The 26,109-nt window shown below is 41.2% G+C and overlaps 1 protein-coding gene across 1 annotated transcript in view; it reads right to left on the reverse strand.

Moving 5' to 3' along the window:
* Positions 1–26,109, reverse strand: part of LOC140693565 (uncharacterized) — a 545,747-nt gene that overhangs the window by 106,535 nt on the left and 413,103 nt on the right. The window contains exons 2-7 of the mRNA XM_072957353.1: positions 12,269–12,327; positions 11,919–12,071; positions 11,259–11,382; positions 6,629–6,688; positions 5,974–6,094; positions 736–845 (exon numbers count right to left, since the gene is read on the reverse strand). The gene's annotated coding sequence lies outside the window, so the exon portion shown is untranslated. The remainder of the gene's footprint in view (positions 1–735; positions 846–5,973; positions 6,095–6,628; positions 6,689–11,258; positions 11,383–11,918; positions 12,072–12,268; positions 12,328–26,109) is intronic.

Below are 26,109 nucleotides of genomic sequence, written 5' to 3' on the forward strand. Positions count from 1 at the left end.
CCCTTTTCCTTTTCTTTTTTTTCCCTAATTATTCCCAGCTGGAGTGATTTTTCAATCTCAATATCTGAAAAAATTCCTGCAGCCGAAAAAGAGGTCTCCAGAGGTCAATGCCCATATGCTGGTTCCTGAAGAGAGCCCCTGGCTACGGGGACCCTCACCAACACTCACGGGGCATCAGAGATGTTGCAGGGTCGGCCACCCCCTACAAGAGTTTGCTGTCACCCCAATGCCTGCACAGCATCCCTGCTCACAAAATATAGTTGGTACACTTATCGGTTATTAAGAAGCAAAAATACAAAATTGCTCATATTTCTTACTAATATTATCTATGAAGCTGGAAACGGAATTGTAATAAAATGTAACAGTTTTTACCCTATGTTAAATCTGTTCCTTTGAGTTTAAACCTGTGCCCTGTTTCCTAGGCTCAGACTTGGTAGCTCTGCACCATTTGAAAAAGAAAGTTGCCTTTAGCCTGAAATCTGCAGGAAAGCCTATTCTCCTGGCCCTGATCTTTAAAAATGTTAGCTCATCTGCACTTCTGTAGAGATGGCAAGTTGCATAATAGAGAATAGCCTTTGTTTTTTTGGAGGTTTTACAGGGGTACCATGATTTGATCCACATGGACAGCTGCAAGAACAGCGGATTCAAAGGACAAACAATTCATAAAGCAAGAAGTATGCAACAACCAACCACAACCCCGCCCCTTTTTAGTATAAAAGGAGACTGAATTCTTACTTGGGGAAGATAGTTCTCCAGGACATCAGTCTGCCGTCTTCTGGGTCTGCCAGCATTGCAAGTGAAGTCACTATTCCTTGCTCCAACACCTCATCTCCCGGTTTATTGGCCTGTCATGCGGCGAGCAGAACGAGTTTGGACTCGGTAACAAAATGACTGCATTGGAGGTAGTATGTCTCCAATGTTTCCTCGTTTCCAATATGTAACATGCACATCATTTATGATCTAGTGCAAATAATTCATCAAAGACAACCACAAAAAGAAACTATACTCACCTAGCTATCAACACTGAAGTCACAACCTGTCAATTTTATATGATGTTGAACAACACAATGGAAAAACCTAACATAGGGAGTTGATTCCACGGAAATAAAATTATTTCTACTCCTTCAATACTTTTTCTTTTCTTTTCTATTTTATTTTGTTTTGCTTATTGAAAGGAAAATAAAAGTCAAGTCATTTTATTTCACGTATTTTTGTTATAGTTACATTCTTTAAATACTACAAAGAGATTTAAACTGCAAAAAAAATTGTTCATATATTAGTATAAAGATATATACACAATCAATGGGGATTAGGAAAGGAATGGACATTTACTAAAAATCCACTGCAATCTTGTCTTTTACAAGCATATCCTGGAATATAAGCTGTATGATCCAGGGGGCCCCATCCCCATTCTCACTGTTGAGTCCCTTAGCAATCAACTACTAAGGCACCAGCATAGAACCATGTGATCAGTATTTTAGGAATAAATTAGGGAATTAGCACATTCAATTCTAAAACAAAAACCCTAAAATAAATACTGAACTTATTTACAGATAAAGAAAATTGGAACCAAAAAAGTAGTTATTTCCCCAAGGTCACAAAGCTAATAACTGGTAAAGACAAGATTTGAACTCATCTGCCTGATTCTAAAAACTAAGGTGGAAATCCCATTCGACTGGGGAGGGTCCAGCAGCGGAGCCTATCACCCTATCTTTGTTCAGATCTAGCCTTAGACAGCCTGAGACAGCACCCCATTCCTATGGAACTTGAGGGCAAATGATAACAATAAGGATTTTATATCCAGTAGTTTGTTAGGTCTCATTTATATAAAGTGTCAGCAGGTCAGCAGAAAAACTCTGGAAAATATGAGTGGGTCCAGAGCTTTCTGCTGATTAGTAACTCAGTCTCTCAGGACATAGTGACCTTCCCATGAGAGGCCTCATGGACATAAACTAAAGGCAGCTGAGCAATGAAAACTAACAAGAACCTGGAACTCAAGCAAGAAGGTTCCCTGCCATCCCCCACCCAGTTGCCTCTTCACCCGCGTGGACACGATGGCAGGAGACCCAGATTCTTGTCCAAGTTACATCATCAAGGATTCTCATCCATAATAATGTATGACTCTATGCCGCCTTATGTCCATTAAAACTCAAATATGATAACACCAATATCTCAGCAGAATATCTATGTCTCCACTTCCTGTCTTCTAATAGGAGAATATTTTTATGGACAAAAAGCAGAAATCCAATTTAAAAAACCATGCACGAAGCCAGGTGAAATTCTGCTTAAGAGACTGCTCTCACGCTGAGTAAATGAAAACTCAGAAAAAGTGGCCCTTCTCCCTCAGTAAATGGGAGGTAGCCTGATGTGTGTGTGTGTGTGTGTGCACGTGTGTGTGTGTGTAAATCAAATACAATGAATTCTGGGATGTGTACAGTTTTTTTAAGTCACTGTCATTTCATGGGAATGAGCCAACATTTAAATAATTTGAATCTAGTGTTCTGAGAGAGTCTCGGGCTCTTGGTGGAGGAGGTGAAAGGGGAGAGTGAAGGAGGAAAGAGGTACATGAAGCAAAGAAGTAAGAATACTGCCAGGGAAAGGCAAGACGTTAGTTTTGTTCTTCCTTGCACCACATACAAATTAGGGACTCGCTTTCTGCTGATGACTTATCGATCACTGAGTTGCAGGAGAAGAGGGGACAGCTCATTGCTCACTGAGCTTGTGACTGTACGTGGCATCTTATAGACACAAATCATTTACCCTGATCAAACACTCTAGCAGCAGGCTGTAATTCTTCTGTTTTGAGAGACAACAAAGCAGGAGTTCAAACAGGATGCATAACTTGACAAAAGTCAGAGGTCCAGTAAACTAAAGAGGATTAATTCAAACTCAGATCTGAATGCAGAGTCTGATCTTCCCACTCCCAGGACTGGAAAATCCTTAACACAGGCTCCCCAGCTCCCCTGCATTGTTCCTGGCACCAAGCATTTGCCATGGCAATGGTCACCATTTCTCACAGACACAGCGCTCTGTGCAGCAAATGACCTTGATCAGACCTTGATCATCTACCTGCCACGCCCACCAGGCTTCACCATACAGGCAGGAAAGCTGGCTTTCAAGTGCATACAAAGCCATTCCTTGTCTAACCTGGGCTCTTCTGTGGTTTCTCCAGCCTAAAGGCAGCCATGAAACTGCTCACAGTTTGTACATGAGCCACACTACCTCTCTCCATCTGTCTCCCCACCTATACTACTTAGCTATGAACATTTTGAGAATCTTCGACACAAATTTTTAAAAACAAAAAAGAAAGGATTCTGGAACAACTACTTAATACTTACAATTTTAAATGACAAAATACAAAGTGAGTATTTACAAACCGAATCTTCCTTTCTAAATTTCAGTTTTAAGCGTTTAAAAATATAATAGCAAAAAATTTTCACTTACAAAATTGACAAAAACATAAACAATAATCTGGAATAAGTTAAAAAATAATGCCCATGTTCTAAATGGAGAAACTTCAGGGCTGTACTGAGGGGTAAAGTAAGAGGTGAGAATGTAGAGACATCAACAAATTGCATGGAGGAAAGCAGTTTTGTAAAGATGTAAGTTCTCATCAGAATAATTCAAAACTTACTGAAAACTCCCATGACAACTCCAATCTGATTTTTTTTAACTTGAACAAAATATTTTGGAATTCTTCAGGAATAATAAAATCATAATACTAGACAAGAAAATTTGGGATGGAAGAAAAGAATGAAAAAAATTCAGACTGCCAATTATTAAATAAATTTTTACAATATGTAAGTTATGGTGCTGGAGTAAGAAAGGCAGATTGACAGAAGGGAACCATGAGCTCAAAAAGAGACTCTAGTGTACACAAGTATTTTGTAAAGGTGGGATTTCAAATCAAAGAGAAAAGTATGACTTCAGTAATTGTCCTGAGACAATCAGACAATCACCTAGAAAGAATAAATACTATTCCTCTCATAAGGACCACAAGATAATTTACAGACAGTGATGTAAATATAAAAAAGTACTAATAACAGCAAATACAACACTTTGCTCTTATTAACTCAACTTACCCTTACATTAACAAGTACTATTATCATCTCCATCTTAGAGATTAAAAAAAACCTACAGAGGAGATTTATTCCAGTATAAGAAATTATTTTTAAGAATAATTTCAAAGATAAAACACATAAGGAATACATTTATTATCATAAGAATATTTTGAGACACTACCAAAATTAAAATCCTCCTAAACAAAATGAAAGGCAAGAAATGACAAGAAAAAGCTCTGTGATACATGTTGTTGAAGACAAGAAGTTAATGTTCTTGTTAACATACAAAGTTAACATACAAAGTTAACATACAAAGAGCTGTCACAAACCAACAAGAAGCTCCCCCACTTAAATGTGTGCAAAGGATAAAAGGAATCATTCATTTTAAAAAAGTCAAATGGCTAATGAGTGAAAAATGCTCAATACCTCACTGGTCATCAAATGCAAACTAAAACAATGAAAAAGCACTTTTGCTCATCATATTGGCAAATATTTTTAAAAGATATTCTATCTAGTGTCCATCTGTGGGAGAAGAAACCATGAGCGACATTTTCAGAGGACGACATGACAATGGATATGTAAACTCTGAAAAACGTACGTACACACTGACTCAACACCACTTCTACGAATCGTTTCCTCTAGGAAAAAACAAATTTAGTCCAAAAAGATGTACCCATCAGGGCATTTACACAGCACTGTTTACAATGGTGGGAAGAAAAACTGAAGTGAAATCATATCCAGCAATAGAGAATTGGTTACATAAGTAATTGTGCATCTTTTCATTCCCCTATGGAAGGAATTTCTAGAGTTACTTGAATGGAGTCTGTGATGAATGTAAATGTCACATCCAGGGACTAAATTTCCAGAAGCCTTAACTAAAGGAATACTCATAAAAGATCACAGGAATGTCTGTACAAGAAGGATGCCAGTCAAATATCCTTTCTGACAGTGGAAAATGGAGAAAACTTAACTGTCCACCATCAAGACAATGATGCGTTAAATCACGACGAGCTGCGAGCAATGAGGGAGCCGGCATTTCGCCGTGGTCCAGGGCCTTGTCCACAGCATTCTCTCACCAAAGGTGTGCGTGGGAAAGAGACCACACCCGCAAATCAGGAGACCCCTCCACTCTATCTGAAAGGACCGGGTGAGTCTGGAGTGGGAGGACGTCTATGATATACACCTGAGTGATTAAAGCGAGCTGCAGAAAAACATATAGTATGGTCTCATTTTTAAATAAAGCATATATACACACACGTATACATGGAATTCTCATATGTGTGTATATATGTATGTCATAGGCATAAAGGTCATGAAACATATATATCAAATTTTCAACAGTTTTTACTCTTCGGAAATAAGGGGAAGGGAGGTAGGGCCTTCCTGTACCACCACAGTTCTCTTTTCAGTATTTCAGTTAAGTATACTTGGAATTTAAAAGTTTATTTAAGTCCGAAGTAAAATGGACAATGCCTCCACAAGACAGAATGATATACTGGTCATCAAAAATCATGCCAGAGGAGATAGAATATTGTAGAAAAACATATAAAAAGCCGAATGGAAAATGGAGGTGTCCACACAGTAAACAGTCACAGAGTGCTCTCTGGTTTTTTATGACAGAGGTGATCCACACTGATGAAAATATACGTTAACGTGTTAATTATTATCTTTGAATAGCGGGACAAGGATAGCCTTTTTTGCCCCCTTTTTCAGAGTTATTATTTTAAATGCACATTCTTTTTCATCTGAAAAAAAGCATTTTTAGGTGTGTAGTACTATGCATTGGAGAATAATACAAGAATACTTAGAGAAACAAGTAACTAGGAGACAAAGCAGCAGCATCACACAATGTAGGACGGGCGATCCTGATTAACACCACGCAGTTACATAAGGACCCACAAAGTGAGAGCACCTGCTGTAACAGGGCGTGGCCCCCTTCTATTTGTCAGCAGTGTCTTCAGGGCTGAGGCAGTTCTGAGCACGGCCAGTGTCAGTGCTGGTGTCTGGATGGATGCCACTGGAGGTGAAGGCACCTGCAAGCCGAGAGGAAGAACAGAAATCATCCTCTGCCTTTTCTGTCTTGTTTCTTTGTTACTTTAAAAGAGAGCCATATATAAGATAAACCGTGTATCTCCCCAAATGAAATTTCAGTAATGAAACCGTTTTTAAAGACTTCACAGCTTATATTCTGCCTATAACTGTCTTTTCAACAAAGATCATATTTATTAAATGTTAATTAACTCAGTTAATTAACTCCCTGTAGAAACATTCTAGTAAAGAGCATGAACTGCAGTATGTAAAAGAACCACACCTGCAGTGACTAGCTCAGCTGTCTTGACGGCAGTGCAGTCAGACCCCACCATCCCGTGGCCCTGAGCTCCTGATGCTGGTAAGAGATTACGCTGCCGCCTCAGATGGAGAGAAACGGTGAAAGCATTTCTTGAACCCTACAGCACTGACAAAACATAACTGACAAATCCCAGGCCCCTTTGAGGCTCTCATTTTCTGTTTCTGGCCAACCCCCATCAATGAGCAGAACCACCCAATCCCCGAGCCATGGGACTCACGTGGGAAGCAGTTTTGGAGAAATTTCCAGGTATAGAATGTAACCAACTATACATAGAACTCTGAAAAAAGAAAAGATGCCATACTCTGATTTTGGAAGACACTCAAAATATTCTCCTAAGCCTTAGTAGCTGGAAAGGCTGGGCTTCTCCTAAGTCACTTATTTATTTCACAGCCAGTAAGCATCTCCCTCAAATCCTGCTTCCCTGTGTCTGCTGGGAGCTTGAAGCACACTGCTGCTGTCGATCTTATAAGTCACATGGCAGAGGCATGTGTCTCACGCCTGCAACCCTCACACAGGCTCGCCTCCTAGCCTCACTGTCTGAACTGGGCCCCATTTTCTCACCTGTTTATTTGGTATCTGTTCTTCTGTAAGCTACCTGAAATGCGTTTTGGAACATGTCAGAAGAAGCAGTGGGTTGAGAAATGGACAGATTGAGAGGTGAGAGATGGGCAGACAGAGAGAGAGACTCCAAGAAAAGGGGAACAAATAAAATTTCCTATGCAAAACCCTCTTCTAATCAGGGAAGGAAACCACCACGGAAAAGTGTGAAGAGGCAGGTAGCTTAGGACTGTTTCCTGGATTCCATGAAAAGTAACACCAAGAGATGAGAGGGTAGAACTTTAATAGTAAAAGAAAAAAAGCACGCATGCTTGAAAAATATATCTACAATATGTACTTTCTAAAGAATAGACTGAAATCAGCAGGGCCCAATAACACTACACTTGGGTATTTACAGAAGTGAGAATCCCATCTCCAAACCACAAGGCATCCCTTCAGAGCACTGACAGTCTACATGGGGCGGTCATAAAGCCATCACCGCAAAAGCTATGCTACCCTGCACTTACGAGGAATGAGCAGCTGTGCTCAGGCTGCCCATGCGCATCATTTACACCCCACAGCACCTCTACGGGGGGGACGCCTAGCGAGCCCCGTCTCTGCAGGACAGAAAACCAGTTCTGGAGAGGCTAAGCCGACTTACCAGTTCTCCATCTCACAGGACTGGTCTCTCCAGAGCAGGACACGAACTCGGACCCACGATTGTAACCATGGTACTACAGTGCTTTGTGTGCTGTTTGTGTGTATAATACATTTGTTTCTATCATGAAAGGTTATTTAATAAATGATCGGTTGTCTTGTCTATCTCATTAGCTCACAATCAATCTTTATACTGTTGAATTGTACTCTTTTCCCCTGAAGAAAGGAACGGAAACAGCGGGGGTCAGAAAGAGGTGGGGCTCCATTCTTTATCTGGGATCTCATCTCATCGAAGTCTCCAAACAGGGAAAAGGAGCAAATGTTCTCTTCATCTTTTAAAGAGAGGGCTCCAGTGATGGTGACTTATTCAATTACAAAATCAAGGCTGGGGAAAGGGCACATGCAGCAACTAGAGCAGTATCAGCTGTAGGAAGGTCAAAAGTGCTCACGGGAGGGCTCAGGGGGCAGCCTCATTTAATTTCAATCAATAAAACAATAACAAACTCTAAAAATACTGGCCTACAATGGATTAGCTCTTTCTTGACATCTAGCAAGTTTCCACAGCCCACATGTAACATTATCGGGAACCAGTGAAAGGAAGAGTCCACAGACAAGGAAAATCAATGCCACAGGCAGGCTGAAACCCAGGCTGGAGTTTAGGAAGAGAAAGGGCATAGTTAAGAACTGGGGAAAGGCTGGGGAAAAAAATCATCACAAGGACTCTCAAGCATCATCCAACAATCATATAATCATTCATTCAAGAGAGAGTTACTGAGGTCGTATTCTGTGCAAGATTGTACAGCGGGTGAAGCAAGAGCGCAGCGTCCATGGTGGCAGCAAGTTGCGGGGCTCAAATACACTTCTGATCCCGGTACCTTGCACACTTGTCCTCAATATAAAGGCAAAGATAATTAAAGTAAAATAATACTCTGTAAACTCAAAGCATTGTTGAAAAAAAAAGTTAAAGAAGACCTAAATACCAGGACAGACACTCCACACACATTCCCCTATCAAAAGAAAGTGCTCTTGGAATGGCAGTGCTCCCCAGATCGATCCGTATATTCAACGTGGTCTCGATCACAATCCCAGCGGGCTCCTCTGCAGAAACTGACTATCTGCTGCTACAATTCATATGGGAATTCGAGGATCTCAGTAACCTATACGTACTTGAAAAAGAAAAATTTGAGAGGACTTATAATTCTCAATTTCAAACCTTACAACTGTATCTCCAGGTGAGATTAGAGGCCATTGTGAAGTTATTACTGTGTTAATCCTTATTTACTAAATTCTCTACAATGAATATTACTGTTACAATAAGAAAAATAAAAAGTAAGTTATCCTTTAAAACATGCACACCAATTCATTCATTGGGAAAAATTATTCTATCAATTAAGAGATAAATATCTATTGAAAAAGGACAACTTAAAAACAAGAGTGCATTTGCATTTTTCATAAATTGAAAACTGAAAAGCACAAAGACGTCAAGTTTCTAGGGAGACCAATGCAACATATTAATAGTTATTTTCAGAAATTCTAATTTAACAATGAAAACTCTGGAAAGGGAAAATCGTGACTGAGAGCCAACTGCAAACACATGGAGAGCAAAGGCCTAGAAATCACAGTTCCTTTAACTCTGCTCCTAACACAATAGGAGAGGAAATTCCTCACTGAGGGGACAGTGGAATCCCATGCATAAGACAGGATACACAGTACAAACTGCACTAGAATTGGGGGTGATTTCCATAGAAGAATTCTAAAGTTACAAAATTGCTGAAAAACTATTAAAACACTGACAGAAAGATTAAAACACACAGTCATATATATTATATAGAAACATATGTAGTCTGCTCCCATGTTGCATTTAAATACAAATATATTTGTTCATTTATGGGCACTTATGACTTTATCCCTGGTAGAATATTTCAACTAAAACAAATAATCAATATAACACTCCTTTTGTCAAATCTACTTGATAAGTTACTCTGCTATGTAAACATAATGTGTCTAAGATAGATCTAAAATTAGTGAAAAAGAGCTTTGTATGGCTTCTTGAACTATTCTCAAAATTCAAAGCTTAATCTTAAAACAGATCTGAACAGTAATTCTATATTACCTTTCCCGTCGTGAAATGAACAACACAGCCTGTTGTCAAAATTCTGTCCTTACAATGATTCACGAGCACCGTATCCTCACAAAACTGCTGGACAGCAAGGCACTATCCAGACACTGTGACCCAACAAATGAAACACAATGAAGACAGTGACCCTATTCTGGAGGGCTTATAGTCTGTGTCAACACCAGGGTTTTATCTGATTGGTTTGATTGGTTGGCAAAATAAAATCAATCAAGTACTTTCTTCTTTGAGCATTCTATAAGTCATGACTCTGCTGTTAGTGTCATGAGCAGGAAAGACTTAAGCATGACTTGATTAGATCAACTAGCAACAATCATCACTGGAGAGTGAGTAATAAAGAAGTTAACTGATAGCAATGCTTCTCCCTACATGAGACCTAAAATAAATCGACACTGATATCCGAAAAGAAAATGAGAATTTGAGGTCCCCAATAAGAAAAAAATCTAACAAGAAATCAAAAAAGTAAAGATTTTTTCATTAACGTTTCCTGGAAAGATTGGAGCATGGTGGTGTTGAGCTCAGATGCTAGGGAAAAACATGAGGGTCTGAATTCCCACAGCACTGGGTAGCTTTGACACTAATATGTCAGTCAAATTCTCTGCACCTCAGTCTCCGATGCATAGACTGGGGACAACAACCGCACCCATCTCCTAGAACGGTCCTAAGAATTAAGTTATTTTATATATACAAGTTTTAATAAAATACATCAGATATTAAATATTACCCCAAAAGCACAAGGAAAAATGAAAACAGAGATAAATTGGAGTTCATTAAACTTTAAAACTTTGCTTCAAAAAACACCATCCAGAAAGTGAAAAAACAACACTCAGGAGAAAATTTTTTCAAATCATTTATCTGATAAGGAATTTGTGTATCAAAAAAAAAATTCCACAGCTCAACAATAAAAAGGCAACTCAATTAAAAAATGAAAAAAGAATCTGAAAAGATATTTTTCAAGGAAAATATACAAATGGCCAATAAGCACAATGAAACGGTGTTCAATAACATTAGCTCTAAAGGAAATCAAGTCAAAACAACTAGGAGAAACCACTTCACATTCACTACAATAGGTTAAAATCAAAAAAAGATTAACAAGCACTAATGAGGACACAGAGGAAGCGGAGCCCGCAGCCATTGCTGGTGAGGATGTAACACAGCGTGACCACTTTGGAAAACATCCTGGCACGTCCTCAGAGAGTTGAACATTTGGCTTCTGAATGATCCAGCAATTCTGCTTCCTGGGCACACAAGTAAGAGAACTGAAAACAAATGTTAACATAAAAACTCCTACAGGAATATTCACCATTACTTTTCGCCATTAATTTTCAGAGCCAAAAAACAGAAACAACCCAAATGTCTATCACGTGATGAATGGGTAAACAAAGGGGCCCAGCCATACAGTGAAATATTATTCAGCAATAGCAAAGCATAGAGTACTGACCCAGGCCACAACGTGGACAAACATTGAAAACGTTACTCAGTGTGAAAGAAGTCAGTCAAAATAGACGGTTCCACTTACATGAAGTGACTCGATTTGCATGAAATGTTCAGCACAGGCAAATCCACAGAGACAGAAGAGTGGCTCCCTGGGGCTTGGGGAGGATGGGGAAGTTGATAATGTCTGCTTATGCGTACTGGGTTTCCTGTTGGGGGGAAGAAAATATTCTAAGATTGACTGGGATGCACATTTCTGGGCATAGAGTAAAATCCGCTGTACATTTTAATGGGTGATTTGTATTAAAACTGTTAAGAACAAAAGCACCTCGGATTAGTACCTTCCATAGTAAATGCAAATTGCTAACATTTATTACAGGAAGAAGAAACTGCCCTCAGCATGAAAGCAGGAGATCAGCAAATATTAGTTAACCGAAATTGGACAAGAGCATTTCACTTGAAACTGTTGCTGAGTGTACAAGAAATATTCAGACATGACAAGGAAAATCAGTTTGACATCACGAAGAAGCATTCTGCTTCAAATGCAAATCAAGGATTCGGCAAGCCCAGCTGCTACAAATGACCAGAGAAGAAACCTGGTTCTTAAAACAAGCACCAGAGCCAACAAGGAAATGGTGGTGAGGAAAGCAGGCGGCCTAAAATCTGGAACAGTGTGCTACAAATAATTTCTCCACTGAAAATTCAAAAATAAAATGAAAGTGATGTAATGCTGTGTTGAACTCACGTGAATGGGCTTCCTGCAGTGCTTGACAGTTCTGTAACCCCGAATGACTCAGGAGAATCAGCATGGCTCCTGGGAGTCCCCAAGTAACTGCCCATCAGCACGCTGACCACCATCACATCTGCCAGGGTTGAATTGCAGAGAAGAGAGCAACCTCTGAAAGGCACAGGGAATGTTGACAAGGGAATAAAAGGCTGCGGTCAATCCTGGGACAGAGGCCCTGTGAGCAGAGGCCAGAAGGCTGCAGGTGAACTGGAGTGGCCCTGGGGCAGGAAGGGACCACAGGGGAGCATATCTCAATTATCTCCTCTCTCTCCCTCGGGTAGGAGGGATAAAGCCTGCATCCTTCTCACCTGGAACTGTGGGTTCTGGCTGGCGGAAGTCTTACCGACACGGAATGAATTTCTCAAGACTGCGGAAAAGGGAAAGAAAGCGAGAGGGATTAGGGAGCCAAATCCACGAGTCTCTCAAATGCTCCCATATTTATTGTGTATAATCAAAGTAAAAAGTCAATAACAGTTGTGAGATAGTAGGCAGGAACTTGGGGAAAGAAGGGATGAGACAGAGATTGTAGACTCCACCATGAGTACTAAGGCTTAGTTTACCTTTAGGGAAGTCATGGGCTGAGGGGAACAAGATACATTTTTTAGACATATTCATTACAAAGCAGACCACCAGACCAGCCTGGTCCCTGTTTTGGGGATAATAGACTATCTAACACCACGCAGGCCTGGCGTTTATAGCTGAGGGCCTGGGTCATTGCTGTGCAATAAGCAGTGTGCTATCTATAACCTCAAATATGCAAGCAAGGCATTGTCTCTGCTTTTTATGGCAAGGAGACAGGAGTGAGGATGCACAGGTGTTTGCTTTAAAGCAGTTAATAAGCACATTTTTTCTTCTTAAAGTTGACAGGCGGCTGGGATGTGTTACAACTTGTTAACTCAATCATGGGCTCCCACATGGAACCATTATGGAGGACATCCTAGGATGACAAATCCTGGCTCTGGATCTTTTCCTGCCAGCTTCGGCCACTCCAGCAGGGTCTAGACACATCCCTGAATAACGATCCCACAGAACCACCTAAACTCTTAACTCCTGGTGCTTGAAACTTAATTTTAGCTCTACACAACTTAATGTAGAAAAGTTTCAGAAATAAAAGTTATTATATTCTTTTTATATCTCATCATAAGACTGATTTTTCTGATTGCTCTAAGCTGCTTCTACATGGTAAAGCACCTAATTCTGCAGGTGAATTCAGTACTTTCCTTTGGGCATAACTAGACAGTCTGGGCTGTCTGACTTCTATTAGTCAAATACCAATACACTTAATTGATTTCTTTGTTCATCAATTTCAGCCTGGAGGTGAGGGTCTATCACTATTTTCCTCAGCCCACCCTCTACTCTTTTCTCATCAGCATCTCAGGCCTCCTGAAAACAAAACAAAGCATTTGTTTCCCTTCATCTACACTTTCCACAAAGGCAACAGGAATCATCATGCCTAGAGAATGAATTCAACACAAATGTTAAAACAAAAATCTATAAACCTGAAGCAACTCCATCTCCGACTCATGATACACAATGACATGAGAGTAAGTGTGTCAGGTACAAAGCATGCGTGAGCCTGACCACCTCATTTCTATTCTTCAAAGGAAGGAAGGTTTTCGTATTTTTTATTATCATTCTTTGTCATTGTTTCTGATTAAGCCAAAAAATTTTTTATGAAATAATTAAGCACTGCAATAACAGATTTTCGCTGTATCAATTACAGAAGGAATTCAGAGGGGATAGGAAAACCCACCTCTGTAAAAAATGCAAAATTCCTTCCCCTGTTAAGAACACGAATACAAAATGCAACAGAGAATTCAAATTCTTGTGGAGAGGACAAAAGCCACAGAATCAAAGCAAAGTCATTATTATGACTCAATCCAAAATTCACTGGACAAACATGCTCAATGCATTCAAATAATTTTTAAGGCACACTGCAAACCATTCACTTAATTATCTACAGGCTAGAGGAAGAATTTCCCTCTATAACAGACAACATAAATCAATAGGTTGCCCCACCAAACAAGGAACAAACATCAGGTTTTTTGCAGTTCTGATAAATCAGCAAGTTTTAAAGATCAAAATCCAGAAATTTTAAACATTCATTCACACCAGAATGAATCAAGCACTTAAAAAAAATAAATAACCCAAAGAAACTAAACACATTGATCACGTACCTGGATCAATGAGAAATTCTTGTACAGCTGGAAAAAAAGAACAGTCTATAGACTTATACTTGAAAAATAAAACTACTTTTAAAGATAACTGCTAAAACACATTTCATCATTCATGTTGCCTTGAAAAATCTGAGGCACTTGTCTCTGATCAGAAAAGCAATTCTGAGTATTAGTATGTTACAATTCAGTGCCAGTTTGCTTTAGAAGAAAAAAGAAAAGCTACTGTTTCTCATCTTGCACAAAGTTTAAAGAACATCCCTGCCTCTATCTCCTCCCATTTTCTAAGCTCATGCTCCCCAACCCTTCTGAAACAATTATGAGAACCTCTTATTCCCATCAATATGCCAAATCACAAAAGAGTATCAATTTATTTGTGTAAATATATACCTACACCTTGAACTGGAGGAGAAAGATTTCAGAAGGCTATATGGAACTTATTGCTACATTCCTGAAATCACACACATACACGTTCACAGAGACACAGACATATACAAACTGAATTACTGGGCACTTCACAAGCTAAGGACTTACAACTTCTAGAAGATAACTTTGTAGTTAGTTTAAAATACAAAACGGTCAGCTTTTGAAAGCCTTGAACATTGCAAAATCATCCAAATATCAATGAGATCCAATTAGCCTTCTCTGTAGAATGTAATTCCCCATGATGGCAAAGCAGACCCTAAGAAGTAGTGGATCCAAGACTCGTGTTTTTCACTAGCTATGATCGTTTTAAAACACGTAAACAGATTTAGAAAGGTATGTCCCTATGACATTTATTCTTATTGAGATGGCATATGTATTCAATTGTCTATGCAGAAAATAGGACCCATGATGGTGTTTAAGAAATATTTTGTGTATTGAAATATTTATTTTTAAGTGCAGACAAGGAGGGTGGGTATTACTCCATTGTAGAGCACCTTTTGTGCACGCACATGTTCCTGGCTTCAATCCCCTGTACCTTCATGAAAATAAATAAATACAAGTGCTTACTTAAAAATAAGAATAAATTTATATAAAAAAATAAATGCAGACTAAAAACCACTGCAATCTAGGAGCCACAATTATAATAAAAAACAAGTGTTTCTATCAAATATTGACTATACGCCAATCACAGAGACAACCAAAAGTCACACCTGACAACCATCACGTGTGAGTCTCAGCAATCCTACTAAGTAGACACGGATGAGAAACCCGGCTCTGCGGATGAGGAGACGGAGCTCGGAGGAGCCGGGGACACTGACCGTCCTGCTCCCCGTGACACCGCATCAGCCCAGGGCAAGCGCTGACAGAGCTGCACTGAGGGGACACCCAGCTGCATGGAACCATGGGGGATTGGGGAGTCCTAGAAAATACTCAAAAGTGTTCAATGAAAAACCAGCTCAAATATGTTACTCTGTGCCCCATCCTCTAAACACAGAACATGTCTGGGACCTTTTTGATGCCTCCGTGTCCTTTCTGCCATCATCAGTTACGTGCCCTCTCAGAGCGACCAGTCATGAACTGGACCCCATACGAAGTGCACTCAGATGGAAGAGCTTTAAAAGCTGTTTTATGAAGTTTGTAAGACTCTGTCTATTCCTCACACAGGCGGTCATCCAGCACTACTCACCGGTGCGGATGTACCACCTGAAATCACACCTTTCTGCTTTTTAAAATCCCTTCATGTAATACAGACTTTTAAACAGCAAAGAAGCAGCTCAACCACAGACAGTGGACATCTTTTCACCAAACGGACTCAAACAGCCCATCGGACTACCTGGAAGCCCTTTTCTTCTATTAAACCCACTTCCAGGTACTTCATCTGATTGGTGGACTCGGCCTCTGAATGGCCTACTCAGAGAGATCCCATCCTCACATCCGGGGGTGGGAGAGGACCCTGCTGCTGGGAGAAATCAGTGAGGAAGGTGGACATCCTCCAGCCATTTCTGCACGGGTAGAAATGCCACATGCTCAGAAATTATACCGTCAGCACCCCTCGGCTCCCATGGACTGGTTTCACATTAAGCAAACTTATGACACACTGATGCAAGAAAACCAGAAATTTAATTTATTAATGTAACAGGAGATGTGAAACTACAAACCAGATTGAAATATCAGAGTTCAACCATGAGTGCAGATTCTCCTCCATGGCCCAATCTCCGGCAGGCAGTCACATGGCAAGCGTGGACAGAAGCAGAGCAGGAAGGGTTTCTAGATTAACTCAATGGACTAAATTTCTGTTATAAGAACAGATCTACTGCCTGGAAAACAATTAATGCCAATCACGGGGCACACTCCATGGACAGTGGCTGAAACACGACTGTGAGTACCTGTATAACTCCACTTTCCCTGTCCTTTCTGGTCTAACTGATGCAGAGGTACAGAGATCCAGGGATGCAGATACCTGTAAACACCCAAAGCCCATCCCTGGGAGCCTGGAAACCAGATAGCCAGGATTTAAATCCCAGCTCTGCCACTTACAAGCTCTGTTACCTTGGCCAAATTACTTACCCTCTGTGTGCCTCAATTTCCACACTGTAAACCTGGGATAACAATCAAATCTTTCTTACTCACTTGTTGTGAAAATTGGAGGATTCATTTCTGTAAAACTCTCAGAAAAGAATGTAGCACATTTTTGGTGCCCAACAAATTTCAATTTAATAAGAAAGTGATTTACAAGTCTCCCATCTAATCATCTTCTGTGTTTCATGACTATTCTGAGTCCCAAAGGAAATCCTTATTTCCCCTCTTATAAACTCTTGAGGAGCACCCTTCTGTTTCAAGCCACCACCTGTTTAATCTGAGGGGGGATTCCCTCCTCCCCACTCCTCTGGTCCATGGGAGACTGCTTCTCCCTTCACACCCCTGACCACTGGCCCACGGCTAGCCCTCCTCACACTAACAGATTGAGGTGTGAGTCCGGGGAGACAAGCAGGGCATATGAAAGCTTTCCTTCCCCTCCAGTGTTGGCCACCCTTAGGAAGCAGCCGGGATGCTCAGTTCCATGGCAAGACAGTCCTGTGCATTATGGGTCAGAATCTCTCAAGGGAATGCTCGCTGTGGACCAGAGTTACCTGGGACTGCGTAAGTCTCTAATTCTGGGACATAGTGTCATGACACTCACTCTCCCACAGCCCTGAATTTCATGGAGAACGTGGCTTCATCAGTAATAAAGGAGACATTTATCGCCTGCCTGTTCTTCTTTGTCATCTCTCAGTTGGCTGCTGGACACAACATGTGTATAAGTATTGGGTCCCCTTAAGCCCCAACATATATGAAGTAACAAAAATTCTGTGCTTAACATTGGTTCAGGGCGACTGTGTAACTGTCCTGACTCTGCTGATGCTAAATTATGTGTATAGGAACTATGGAACCTCCTCAAATATCTTTCATCATAAAACCAGCTTTTCTTATTTTCCTGTTTCTCAGTAATTGCCAAAGACTATCAAATGATGGCTTCACACCAAACAGCAGTTAAGATTATGAGCCCTCTTGTCATACACACTGTGCTAAACACTTTACATAATTTCTAATTCTCACAATTCTACAAAGCAGAAATGAGTGTCCCCATCTCACAGACGAGGGAAAAACTCAGAAAGAACTGACTCAGGATCACGTAGCTCAGTGGCAGCGCGTGCACGCAAACCCAAGTCAAAACACCACACCCCTTTGTATATGTACCAAATCTCCTACCACCCATTGACACACAGCGGTGGGGATAATACTTAGGGAACTCAGTACACTTTTCAGCTTTAAGGTGCTCCAGAGGCCGCTTCTAGCTCTTTTATAAAATCCCGGCTCACTGGTTTCTAACACTGCAAGAAAAGACCGATGTTGCAACTGTTTGCACAGGAAGTCTGAAATGTTCACAGCGAGATGATAGAATAAAACTAAGACATAAGCAGAATAATAGTTCCAGGTAGTCAGACATAATGGACATTGTGCTACCCTGAAGCACTAAGCAAAGGAATCAAAAAAAAAAAAAAACGTTGTTTAAGACTTCCTTTACAAACAGGAAAGTTAAGACTGTAAGAAGGTGTAACAGCTCCACCTATGGCTTAAAAGGCCTTCCTGGTTGCCTGGAAAGGTGCAACACAAAAATTGCCTGTGGATCAGAAACAAGAATCAGATAACTAAAAGCTTATGTAGCACATACTGCTCTCCTAGTCCTCATGTCTTGCACTGTAGCAAAAACCAACAGACCTGTACTAGGCCTATATTCATAAAAGTCATGTCTGTATTTTTCCAACAGGAGGTAATCTAAGTATCTTGCAAAATACTTCTCAAAGAGCCAGGAAATCATAGAAGTGTATTGAAATACAAAAACATTTATTTACATATTAAAACAGCATGAGCTTTTTTCTATTAAAAAAGCTGACATGTCAAATCAATGTTTTGATATTTTAAAACCTATTAAGAGTGCAGAAAAATAAATCAAAATTTTCTTTAATCACAAAAGAGAGAAGCTTATTCCCTGAAAATGATCAATGTGGATTTTTCTAAACTTAATGCTTCTGGTCAGAGTCCTACGAATTTAAATGTCTGAGTGTATAGTTACACGGCAGCATGAACACTGAGTTGTAACAATACACATTCTGTGTAAATAATCTTCAAGGTCGTCTGCTTAAGTCAATTTAACTAGTCCCTGTCTCAATAGAATGATACAGATTTCATTAAAACTTCATACTGCACGCACACACACACACAAAACCCTGAATCCTTGTTACTTTAAGCCATATTCATATATATCCATATTGAATATGCATCAGAAACAAGCCACCCTCTTTAGTATTCACAGTTGATCCTTCTAAACTATCTGTCATTGTGACAGCACATTTTTACTAAGCAGCTCTTGGATGCTTTGTATACAAGGCGTCTACCTCTCACAGTCAGACATGGTAAACGGCATCACTCAAATTTCACAAATGAGGAAATATACTTAAGCCATGGAAACAACGTACATATTTATCATCAGGAAAGAAAAGAGTAAAGATTTTACTTTCAATATGCACTGACAAACTTTTCCTCCATACTAAGACTACATACATAAAACAAATTCAGTCATTGTAAATTATTCTGTCAATAAGCACCACTAGAGAAAAACAAGCAACATCATTAGCAATGATTGGACTTTCAAAGCCCACTCCTATTTTGCACTATAATCATTTTTAATGTTTTGTTTTTAGTGCTTACATAGCACTAATATAAAGAAAACATAAACTATTTAAGTCATTACCTGAGAATGCAACATTTGTGAAAATGTACAATTTTAATTTATGCCACTCTGTCTCACATTCTCACTGGTGTCTCTCCTTTGAAGGCCTCATCAGGCTGAGATCGCCAAAATCGGTCATTTATGGACTCACAGGAGTTCGGGAAACCACTCAACGGGAGGCTGATCAGAGGAGAAATTGAGAATGCATCCTGTGCAGCCTGGGTTCCAGCACCGAGCTAGGCACCGCCAGCTGCGTTTGATTTGGGACAAGCTGCCCACCTCTCAATCCCTCAGCTGCAAAAAGGAGACATTGATACCTACCGTCAAACACCTGCTTTGAAGTAAAACATGAGAAAAACAGTTTAGCCTTTGGTAGGTGTCCACTCACAGCAAGCTTGGTCATTATGATGATGAGGATTACTTTTAATAAGTTAAGCTAGACCAAAAATTAGAAATCACCATAAAGGAGAAACATTTTAACTCAATAAGCATTTCCTTTTGAATGGATTGATAAAAGTTCTAATGATTTTTTTAATAAACCAAATTTTGTCCATTAATTTTAGATTTACCGGTGTATGGACAAGTCTCCAAAAAAAGAATTAGAGGCCTCTAACCTCTGAATACTAAGAAAGTAAAGTTTAAAAAAATTATGGGGCAGAGTATACCTCAGTTGAGAGAGTATGTGCTCAGCACGCATGAGGCCCTCAGTTCAGTCCCCAGTAACTCCATTTAAAAACTTTTATTAAAAAAAAAGGAGAATTAAAGGAAAAAGATGGAGGACTACAGAATTTTTTTAGAGAATCCACTCAGATTTAAGATGGGGAAAAAATATCCATTTCTCACAGGAAATCTTGAGAACTATGTAAACCGGATCTGAGTTGTCTAGTCTTTAACATTATTCATGAATTCATATTACCAAGTCTTAAAACTACCTGATAACCCACAGTGCTGATAGTGATCATAAAACCTGCCAATGCGGATCGAACTCCGGCTAGGACTGCTCTGTTCTGACATCTCTGCCCCTGAGGCCTCACCAGGCTGAGAGCACTAAATTTTGTCATTCATGAGCATCTCGTGTAAGTCTTCCATTTGTGCTTCTCAGTCTCCTCTCACCAGCCCCTCTGAGGGAAGCACTGTTATCATCTTCCCCACACGCAGATAAGGTCACTGAGGTACAGAAACTAAACCTGCTCCAGGTCACGTCGGCATTAAAGGACGTCTGTATTTCTGCTGTTTTGCGATTGACAAAGGAATCTGAGATATCAATACAAGATAGACTGTTAAATAATCAAGTCTGTCAGCTCTTCACCTCAAAGAGCAGATACTATAAATTCCTGATGTAGGATGAGGCTGCCGCCACAAAATGACTCAGCTAGAAATTAATATCCAAGATGAAGCAGCGGATACACATAAATATTCATGACTGTCAACTCCTCTCACGGGTCTTGGCCCTTCACTGCCTGAATGGGGGTGAAATCCCCACCCGTGTCTGGGAGGGTAGCGCGGCTCTTCCAAGTCTCACCCAGGCTTCACAGGCTGTTTCCCCCTACAGACTGTCCTAAATGATTAAAAAGCTCACAAGTTTTTTACACCAGCCAAAACTGAAAGACATTTCTGCATATGGAGCACTTTCTCAGGCTTAAACCATTTTTGCCTACACTCAGCAAGGGGGAAAAAAGAAACATGACTCTGCAAAGTCTCTTAGCCTTACCACTCACAGGAGTTGAATGGTCTCAGCACAAGATGACCCTTCACATTACAGGATGAGAACAAAATAAAGCCCCCCCAACAACAAGCACTCCCAGAGACAGCGCTCAGCAGTCTTCTGCACACTCACGGTTGTGCAGCCCTCACCACCATCTATTTCCAGAACACTTCATCACCCCAATAGAACACCCCTGTCACTAGCAGTCACTCCACAACCCCCCTCCACCCAGCCCCTTGCAACCATCATCTGCTCTCTGCCACTGCATGAGCCAATTCTGGGCATTTCTAAGATCACTGAAATCAACAATATGTGGCCGTTTGTGTCTGGTTCCTTTCAGTTAACGTGCTGTTATCAAGGCTTTCCCATGTTGAAGTGGTATCAGCATGTCTCTTTTTTTTGAAAATGTTAAACTTTATTAGAAGGTGGTAAATACTATCAAAAATAGTTAGAGTGGGGTATAAGGGGTGGGGTTTCAAAGGGAAAAGGCCGGGTTGAGCAGTCAGGGTGGACTACCCAGAGCAGATGGCTTTTTTCATATTCCCCTTTATTTATTTTTTCTTTTTTATTCACTCTTATGTCTGAATAATATTCCACTAAATGGAGATACTACATTTTGTTCTTTCATTCAGCAGCTATATATGGACGAGGTCCAGAAGAATGAGTGTAAGTGGTGGCTAGCAGGGATGGCATTTAAGCAAAGGGCAAGATGTGCTTTCAAAAAAAAAAGTGAACAATCAGAGGCACAAGGAAATTCAGCGCGTTTCTGAGAAAGTGCATGGTTGCTTCAGTAGGACTGCCATGCAGGGCTGTGGGGGATAGTGACAGGAGACACAGTGAGGGAGTCACCTGAGAATATTCCCCACTGTAAGCAGCTCAGCCAATTCTCCTCCCTCATCCTGTATTTTAGAGACATTTTTGCTAGCTTTTCTCTTATTTCAAGTAACAGTACTTTAGTTACACATCTGATCATCTGCATCAGACCACATTAGCTCCAAGCCACAGAAAATCATTCACTGACCGGAGCAGCTCCAAGACATAACATTGATGGACCAGGGAGTCCTGCAGCATCCCATCCTGCAGGCACAAACCACACATGTTCCCTGGTGATGTCCGGAAAGTAAAATGCATGGAAATATCTCACTGCTGCTGCACGACATCTGCCCACAAATTGCCCCCAAATCATGCTGGCACAGCACTACTCAACCCTCGCACTACCCAAAAAAAAAAAAAAAAAAAAAAAAAAGAGAGAGAGAGAAAAGAAAAGAAAAGAGAAGAAAAGAAAAGAAAATATAAGAAAAGAAAAGAATAAAGCTAAGAAAGCAAATTTAGGCTCTTCCATTGAAAACCAGCAACCATCACTGCCAGTATCTGAGCTGGAATGATCCTGACTTCAAAAACCACTGTGCAGTTACTATTCAAATGTGACAGACATATATGTATTTCACTTAGATGATATTACAATAGGATTTTTCTTTTCAAAATTTCCAGTTGCAACAATAGCACAAGAAAGTTTATGTTTCATTTTTTTAAAAAAATCAATTATTTTCCACTTTGTTAATTTTGAATCTATTATTATTTTATAAAGGGAGCTATGCTGCAGATTATAAACCAAATATCTGGCTTCTGCAAACAAGACCTATATGACTTCACTATTTCAGAGCAAGCTTTAATGATGCTTTCAAATTGGGGGCGCTCACTAACAGCTCTTTAAATACTGTCAAAGATGTGCTATTATGTAATGCAAAGGGTCTACCTACACATCAACTCAGAAACCAAAGAAACTACACGAAAGCCTTAGTTTATCATTTTAAAATATTCCTATTATTTTGAATATTAAATTTCTTAAAAGATAAGATATTTTTTGAGAAAGATATCAGTTGTATTAAATTTCCTCTCACCAAGAAAGCAATCTTTATCAAGAATTACTACCCCTATGAAAATCCAAAAGACAGGACGTTTCTAGCTAAGTTAACTTACAGATCTCAACACAAGCCTAAATCCTATCTGCTCTCACTTGAACGAGCCCAGCAAAGTCCTGGGCTACTCTGGAACTTAGCTCTTCTGTTCCATATGTTGGCAGAGCTAAGATCATCACACAAGGCAGGGAAGGAGAGAAGAGGAAAGTCCACCTGGTGGCCTCCATCTGTTTACTTCCAGCCACAAGGTGTCGCTAGAGCGACCCCGCTAACAAGCCCTCCACACAAGGAAACCCGGCATCCACTCTGCCCCTGCGGTCCCCAAGCAGTCCCGACGCCCCTCTCCCACTGGTGGCCTCCGAGCCTGTGAATGGTCTTCTAATGACCCTCCCAGTTGGTGACACCCTCCCCCTCTTCCCCGCTACACACACACACACACACACACACACACACACACACACACACACACAGCCAAGGCAGCCTTCCCAAAGCACAAATTTGATTACATCTCCCCCACTTCAAACCCATCAGAGGCTCCCTGGTAGAGTTCTAGCCCCACCCCCGACCCTGCTTGTCCATCCTCACCTCAGTACCAGGTCCCCAGTGACCTCAGGGGCCCCGTGACCTGCTGCTACTTCCCACTAGCCTCCAGGCTCATTTTAACTGTTTGTCAAGGAAGTCTTCCTTCCCTCCAACCTCCGCACTTTGGATTAGGTGCCCTGCTGTGTTAATAAAACATTTTAATCTAAGTCAACTTCTGACACTGCTAAGCTCTCAAGAAGCAAGTACATTTTGCTTACTACTGTGGGTCCACCCCCTCTCCCCTAGACACTCAGAATTGCGTGTGTTGTGAATAAAAGAATGAAGGGGTGGGACTCAAAATGACAGGCAGAGCTGCTCTCCTAAGGGTCACTTCCTGCTGACACCCTTCACTGCCTCTTCTGTGTCAGTTCTAGTAAAAACCAAGCTCCTCCAAAGCCCTCCACCCCTAGGCCCTCTCCAGTGTCCTTCAAAGCAGGGTCATCCACCACCCTGGACCACACAGGGCAGTCTCCCCGAGTCCCCACCCCACAAGCCTCCAGGCCTCTACCCGGGCTGCTCCTGCCACCTGAGTCACCCTCTTGATTCCTTCCCCTGGCTGACTCTTACTCTGTCCCCAGAACTGAATGTAGAGCCAATTTCTTCCAGGAAGTCCTCCCTGATGATGTCCTTTAGCTCTTGGCTGGGCTCCATCTACAGCAGCACTGCTTGGCGACCAACTGGTATTTGTCCACCTGCTCCTATGAGACCATGACCTCTTGGAGGCCACGTGGGAAAAAGGAGTGAGGTGACAAGAGGGGTGGGAAGAGCAAACAGGAAAGTCGCAGCTCAAGTCCCAAATTCAAGGATTCTGTCTCAGATAAAAAGAATAAACTGTTTCATACGTGTGTCATTTGGCTATGATTTTTGTGGAAAACAAGAGCTTGGTGTTCAAGCCTGAAATCCAAGTTACATGCAAAGAAATGTATATATTCATATCCAAAGGAAACCAGAGCTGCTCAACAACACTTTGCAGTTAAAATCCAAAGGAACTTTGATAAAGGCAATCTCCCTCTCTCTCTTTATTTTTATTTATTTATTTTTTTTGGTATCATATAGTTTTAGAAGTATTTGTATAACTAAGTGATGTCTACAGCCTATGATTCTGCACTGGAGTGTTTGGGGCTAAGGAAGCCCAGATTACATGCACTGTGTAAATGCAATCACACCAACACAATGACAGGCGCCCTAGTGGCTGAGCTGAAGTTCCAAAGCAGAGAACCTTATGTTGGAAGACAGCTCTCAGTAGAAAGTAAGAAATGCAATGTTCTGTACTCAATTTCATTAGCTTTATGAGCCATTAACAGATAGTATGTCTTGTCTAATGAAACCCCAAAATATATTGTCATCTTCGATTTTCTCCATCTGACTGTTTTATGCTAAATTTGGATATCAAACCCTCACTCCATACGGAAAGCTCAGGCCTCAGCTGCAGCACAGTTACATCCCGTGGAAGAAAGCCGATCAAGGGAGAACAGGAGAGTTTCCCTTCAGAAGCTGCTAAGTGTGGTTTTGCACCTGTATGTCATTTACAACCACGCCATCGTCAAAGGAGTAAGACCTTACATCTGTGGGGCAAAAAGCACTGCGGTGGTTCCGAACCATGAAAGAACACTGAGCTTTGTGCAACAGTCCTGAGGCACTTAAAGCGTACTTTCTCTGAAAGGCTCCGAAACTGACTCACTTCACCATTTCAGGTACAACCGGAATTAGTAGAGAGAACATGCCCTTGAAGTCTGACAAGGCCCTGCTGGAATCCTGCTACAGCATTTACTAGCTGCTAAGTGAACCAATTCCTTAAACCTCTGAGGAGGCTTCCCAATCTTCAAAACGGGGCTGCCACCGCCCACTTGTGAGGCATGGATGTGAATGCAACACGCAAGTAGGGCGGCCGACTGGTACGTGACACGGGACCTGGCTAGTTTCCCTCCGCTGCCCTTCTCCCCATTTAAACTTGCACTGTTCCCCCTGGTAAGGGTGAAGCCCCAGGAACAGACTGCCCGATTCTTCTGTATATCCCCGGATACATACCTTACCCTTAGGAGGTCAGAAAAACAACTGCCTCCTCCCCAGTCACTATCAATATTCTTAAGAGTCTGGGTTTTTTTAACTCTATGTTTCAGGGAGACTATTCAAGAATTGTTCAACCACCGTTCTCCAGGTTGGCTCCTCTCCCAACGCCCATCCCTTCTTACCTCAAATCTTCTGTCTGATTGCCTTTTGTTCGTGGGAAAGAGAGTCCGCTAGGGTGCGGACTCCCTAGGCCTCCCTCCCTTCATCACAGGAGAGTGTGACTACATTCTCCCAACTCCCCACTCCGACTCCAGCTTCTGAGGAGTTTCCCCTTCTGGACCCTGCAGCCTCTGGATCGTCCCAAGACGCGCACACGTGGCCAAAACCCTCTCTTCAGATTTCTTCCTGTGTGGCCCTGCCCACCCCCCAGAACCTTAAGGATAAATGCCATTGCTCTGAAAATCACAAACGCCGCTGACTGACACACCAAAGCTGCATGGTCCGGGCTTTCCTCCAAACCAGGCACAGCCCTGCCCCCCCTCAGACACAGTCTGCACCTCTT

The sequence above is a fragment of the Vicugna pacos genome, unplaced genomic scaffold (genome assembly GCF_048564905.1).
Source record: "Vicugna pacos unplaced genomic scaffold, VicPac4 scaffold_19, whole genome shotgun sequence".
Classification (NCBI taxonomy): domain Eukaryota; kingdom Metazoa; phylum Chordata; class Mammalia; order Artiodactyla; family Camelidae; genus Vicugna; species Vicugna pacos.